This window comes from Macaca nemestrina, chromosome 12 (genome assembly GCF_043159975.1).
Source record: "Macaca nemestrina isolate mMacNem1 chromosome 12, mMacNem.hap1, whole genome shotgun sequence".
In the NCBI taxonomy this organism is placed as follows: domain Eukaryota; kingdom Metazoa; phylum Chordata; class Mammalia; order Primates; family Cercopithecidae; genus Macaca; species Macaca nemestrina.
In genome coordinates this window covers 66474091-66480321 of record NC_092136.1, presented here as the reverse complement: position 1 = coordinate 66480321, position 6231 = coordinate 66474091, and positions in this window count along the sequence as shown.

Below are 6231 nucleotides of genomic sequence, written 5' to 3'. Positions count from 1 at the left end.
TTGAGGAGAAAGCTGTAACTCTGTGAGATGATTTCACAGAACACAAAGAAGAATCATAGAAAGCTTCTTTATCTTTGTAATCGGAGGATATTTCCTTTAGCCCTATAGTCTTCAAAGGGATCGGAAATATTAGTTCTCAGATTCCACAGAAATAAGGTTAGCAAAGAGATCCACTAAATACAGATGTAACCCTGTGAGGTGAATTAATAGAACACTAAGCAGTTTCTCATAAAGCTTCTTTCCAGATATCGTCTGAGGATATTTCCTTTTTCACCATAGACCTCTATGGGCTTCCAAATATCACTTTGCCAATTGCACAAAAACTGTCTTAGCGAAAGGCTTCTTGAGGGAAAAGCTGTAACTCTGTGAGATGATTTCACAGAACACAAAGAAGTTTCTCTGAATGCTTGTTTCTCTTTTTTATCGGAGCATATTTCTTTTGGCCCTATAGTCTTCAAAGGGATTCAAAATATCTGTTCTCAGATTCCACTGAAATAAGGCTAGCAAAGAGATCCAAGAAATATAGACGTAACTCTGTGAGTGGAAGTCACACATCACAGAGAAGTTTCTTAGAAAGCTTCTTTCCAGATTTCATCTGAGGATATTTCCTTTTTCACCGTAGACGTCTAAGGGCTTCCAAATGTCACTTTGCCAATTCCTCAAGAACTGTCTTAGCGAAAGGCTTCTGGAGGGGAAAGCTGTAACTCTGTGAGATGATTTCACAGAACACAAAGAAGTTTCTCCGAAAGCTTCTTTCTCTTTGTTATCGGAGGATATTTCCTTTGGCCCTATAATCTTCAAAGGTCTCCGAAATATCTGTTCTCAGATTCCACAGAAATAAGGCTAGCAAAAAGATCCACGAAATACAGATATAACTCTGTGAGTGGAAGTCACACATCACAGAGCAGTTTCTCAGAAATCTTCTTTCCAGATTTCATCTGAGGATATTTCCTTTTTCACCATAGCCCTCTAAGGGCTTCCAAATATCACTTTGCCAATACCACAAGAACTGCCTTAGCGAAAGGCTTCTTGAGGGGAAAGCTGTAACTCTGTGAGATGATTTTACAAAACACAAAGAAGTTTCTTAGAAATCTTCTTTCTCTTTGTTATCGGAGAATATTTCCTTTGGCCCTAAAGTCTTCAAAGTGATCCGAAATATCTGTTCTCAGATTCCACAGACATAATGTTAGCATAGAGATCCACTAAATACAGATTTAACTCTGTGAGGTGAATTATCAGAACACTAAGCAGTTTCTCAGAAAGCTTCTTTTCAGGTTTCGACTGAGGATATTTCCTTTTTCACCGTAGCCCTCTATGGGCTTCCAAATATCACTTTGCCAATTCCACAAGAACTGTCTTAGCGAAAGGCTTCTTGAGGGGAAAGCTGTAACTCTGTGAGATGATTTCACAGAACACAAAGAGGTTTCTCAGAAAGCTTCTTTCTCTTTGTTATCTGAGGATATTTCCTTTGGCCCTATAGACTTCAAAGGGATCCGAAATATCTGTTCTCAGATTCCACAGAAAAAAGGCTAGCAAAGAGATCCACGAAATATAGATGTAACTCTGTGAGTGGAAGTCACACATCACAGAGAATTTTCTCAGAAAGCTTCTTTCCAGATATCATCTGAGGATATTTCCTTTTTCACCATAGCCCTCTAAGGGCTTCCAAATATCACTTTGCCAATACCACAATAACTGTCTTAGCGAAAGGCTTCTTGAGGGGAAAGCTGTAACTCTGTGGATGATTTCACAGAACACAAAGAATTTTCTCAGAAAGCTTCTTTCTCTTTGTTATCGGAGGACATTTCCTTTGGCCCTGTAGTCTTCAAAGGGATTCCAAATATCTGCTCTCAGATTCCACAGAAATAAGGCTAGCAAAGAGATCCACGAAATACAGATGTAACTCTTTGAGATGATTTCACAGAACACAAGGAGGTTTCGCAGAAAGCTTCTTTCCAGATTTCATCTGAGGATATTTCCTTTTTCACCATAGCTCTGTATGGGCTTCAAAATATCACTTTGACAATTCCACAAGTACTGTCTTAACGAAAGGCTTCTTGAAGGGAAAGATCTAACTGTGTGAGATGATTTCACAGAACACAAAGTAGTTTCTCAGAAAGCTTCTTCCTCTTTGTTATCAGAGGATATTTCCTTTGGCCCTATAGTCTTCAAAGGGATCCGAAATATCTATTCTCAGATTCCACAGAAATAAGGCTAGCAAAGAGATCCAGGAAATACAGATATAACCCTGTGAGATGAATTAACAGAACACTAAACAGTTTCTCAGAAAGCTTCTTTCCAGATTTCATCTGAGGATATTTCCTTTTTCAACATAGCCCTCTATGGGTTTCCAAATATCACTTTGCCAATTCCAAAACAACTGTCTTAGCGAAAGGCTTCTTGAGGGGAAAGCTGTAACTCTGTGAGATGATTTCACAGAACACAAAGAAGTTTCTCAGAAATCTTCTTTCTCTTTGTTATCGGAGGATATTTCCTTTGGCCCTATAGTCTTCAAAGGGATCCGAAATATCTGTTCTAAGATTCCACAGAAATAACTAGCAAAGAGATCCACTAAATACGGATGTAAGTCTGTGAGGTGAATTAACAGAACACTAAGCAGTTTCTCAGAAAGCTTCTTTCCAGATTTCATTCGAGGATATTTCCTTTTTTACCATAGCCCTCTCTGGGCTTCCAAATATCACTTTTCCAAATCCACAAGAACTGTCTTAGCGAGCGGCTTCTTGAAGGGAAAGATGTAACTCTGTGGATGATTTAAGAGAACACAAAGAAGTTTCTCAGAAAGCTTCTTTCTCTTTGTTATCGGAGGACATTTCCTTTGGCCCTGTAGTCTTCAAAGGGATTCCAAATATCTGCTCTCAGATTCCACAGAAATAAGGCTAGCAAAGAGATCCACGAAATTCAGATGTAACTCTTTGAGATGATTTCACAGAACACAAGGAGGTTTCGCAGAAAGCTTCTTTCCAGATTTCATCTGAGGATATTTCCTTTTTCACCATAGCTCTGTATGGGCTTCAAAATATCACTTTGACAATTCCACAAGTACTGTCTTAACGAAAGGCTTCTTGAAGGGAAAGATCTAACTGTGTGAGATGATTTCACAGAACACAAAGTAGTTTCTCAGAAAGCTTCTTCCTCTTTGTTATCAGAGGATATTTCCTTTGGCCCTATAGTCTTCAAAGGGATCCGAAATATCTATTCTCAGATTCCACAGAAATAAGGCTAGCAAAGAGATCCAGGAAATACAGATATAACCCTGTGAGATGAATTAACAGAACACTAAACAGTTTCTCAGAAAGCTTCTTTCCAGATTTCATCTGAGGATATTTCCTTTTTCAACATAGCCCTCTATGGGTTTCCAAATATCACATTGCCAATTCCAAAACAACTGTCTTAGCGAAAGGCTTCTTGAGGGGAAAGCTGTAACTCTGTGAGATGATTTCACAGAACACAAAGAAGTTTCTCAGAAATCTTCTTTCTCTTTGTTATCGGAGGATATTTCCTTTGGCCCTATAGTCTTCAAAGGGATCCGAAATATCTGTTCTAAGATTCCACAGAAATAACTAGCAAAGAGATCCACTAAATACGGATGTAAGTCTGTGAGGTGAATTAACAGAACACTAAGCAGTTTCTCAGAAAGCTTCTTTCCAGATTTCATCTGAGGTTATTTCCTTTTTCACCATAGCCGTATATGGGCTTCCAAATATCACTTTTCCAAATCCACAAGAACTGTCTTAGCGAGCGGCTTCTTGAAGGGAAAGATGTAACTCTGTGGATGATTTAAGAGAACACAAAGAAGTTTCTCAGAAAGCTTCTTTCTCTTTGTTATCGGAGGACATTTCCTTTGGCCCTGTAGTCTTCAAAGGGATTCCAAATATCTGCTCTCAGATTCCACAGAAATAAGGCTAGCAAAGAGATCCACGAAATTCAGATGTAACTCTTTGAGATGATTTCACAGAACACAAGGAGGTTTCGCAGAAAGCTTCTTTCCAGATTTCATCTGAGGATATTTCCTTTTTCACCATAGCTCTGTATGGGCTTCAAAATATCACTTTGACAATTCCACAAGTACTGTCTTAACGAAAGGCTTCTTGAAGGGAAAGATCTAACTGTGTGAGATGATTTCACAGAACACAAAGTAGTTTCTCAGAAAGCTTCTTCCTCTTTGTTATCAGAGGATATTTCCTTTGGCCCTATAGTCTTCAAAGGGATCCGAAATATCTATTCTCAGATTCCACAGAAATAAGGCTAGCAAAGAGATCCAGGAAATACAGATATAACCCTGTGAGATGAATTAACAGAACACTAAACAGTTTCTCAGAAAGCTTCTTTCCAGATTTCATCTGAGGATATTTCCTTATTCAACATAGCCCTCTATGGGTTTCCAAATATCACTTTGCCAATTCCAAAACAACTGTCTTAGCGAAAGGCTTCTTGAGGGGAAAGCTGTAACTCTGTGAGATGATTTCACAGAACACAAAGAAGTTTCTCAGAAATCTTCTTTCTCTTTGTTATCGGAGGATATTTCCTTTGGCCCTATAGTCTTCAAAGGGATCCGAAATATCTGTTCTAAGATTCCACAGAAATAACTAGCAAAGAGATCCACTAAATACGGATGTAAGTCTGTGAGGTGAATTAACAGAACACTAAGCAGTTTCTCAGAAAGCTTCTTTCCAGATTTCATCTGAGGTTATTTCCTTTTTCACCATAGCCGTATATGGGCTTCCAAATATCACTTTTCCAAATCCACAAGAACTGTCTTAGCGAGCGGCTTCTTGAAGGGAAAGATGTAACTCTGTGGATGATTTAAGAGAACACAAAGAAGTTTCTCAGAAAGCTTCTTTCTCTTTGTTATCGGAGGATATTTGCTTTGCCCCTATAGTCTTCAAAGGGATCCGAAATATCTGTTCTCAGATTCCACAGAAATAAGGCTAGCAAAGAAATCCACGAAATACAGATGTAACTCTGTGAGATGATTTCACAGAACACAGGGAAGTTTCTCAGAAAGCTTCTTTCCAGATTTCATCTGAGGATATTTCCTTTTTCACCATAGCCCTCTCTGGTCTTCCAAATATCACTTTTCCAAATCCACAAGAACTGTCTTAGCGAGCGGATTCTTGAAGGGAAAGCTGTAACTCTGTTAGATGATTTCACAGAACACAAAGAAGTTTCTCAGAAAGCTTCTTTCTCTTTGTTATCGGAAGATATTTCCTTTGGCCCTATAGTCTTCAAAGGGATCCGAAATATCGGTTCTCAGATTCCACAGAAATAAGGCTAGCAAAGAGATCCACGAAATACAGATGTAACTCTGTGAGATGAATTAACAGAACACTAAGCAGTTTCTCATAAAGCTGCTTTCCAGATTTCATGTGAGGATATTTCCTTTTTCACCATAGCCCTCTACGGGCTTCCAAATATCACTTTTCCAAATCCACAAGAACAGTCTGAGCGAGCGGTTTCTTGAAGGGAAAGCTGTAACTCCGTGAGATGATTTCACAGAACACAAAGAAGTTTCTCAGAAAGCTTCTTTCTCTTTGTTATCGGAGGATATTTCCTTTGGCCCTATAGTCTTCAAAGGGATCCGAAATATCTGTTCTCAGATTCCACAGAAATAAGGCTAGCAAAGAGATCAACGAAATACAGATGTAACTCTGTGAGTGGAAGTCACAAGTCACAGAGCAGTTTCTCAGAAAGCTTCTTTCAAGATTTCATCTGAGGATATTTCCTTTTTCACCATAGACCTCTATGGGCTTCCAAATATCACTTTGCCAATACCACAAGAACTGTCGTAGCGAAAGGCTTCTTGAGGAGAAAGCTGTAACTCTGTGAGATGATTTCACAGAACACAAAGAAGTATCATAGAAAGCTTCTTTCTCTTTGTAATCGGAGGATATTTCCTTTAGCCCTATAGTCTTCAAAGGGATCGGAAATATCTGTTCTCAGATTCCACAGAAATAAGGTTAGCAAAGAGATCCACTAAATACAGATGTAACTCTGTGAGGTGAATTAATAGAACACTAAGCAGTTTCTCATAAAGCTTCTTTCCAGATATCGTCTGAGGATATTTCCTTTTTCACCATAGACCTCTATGGGCTTCCAAATATCACTTTGCCAATTGCACAAGAACTGTCTTAGCGAAAGGCTTCTTGAGTGGAAAGCTGTAACTCTGTGAGATGATTTCACAGAACACAAAGAAGTTTCTCTGAATGCTTG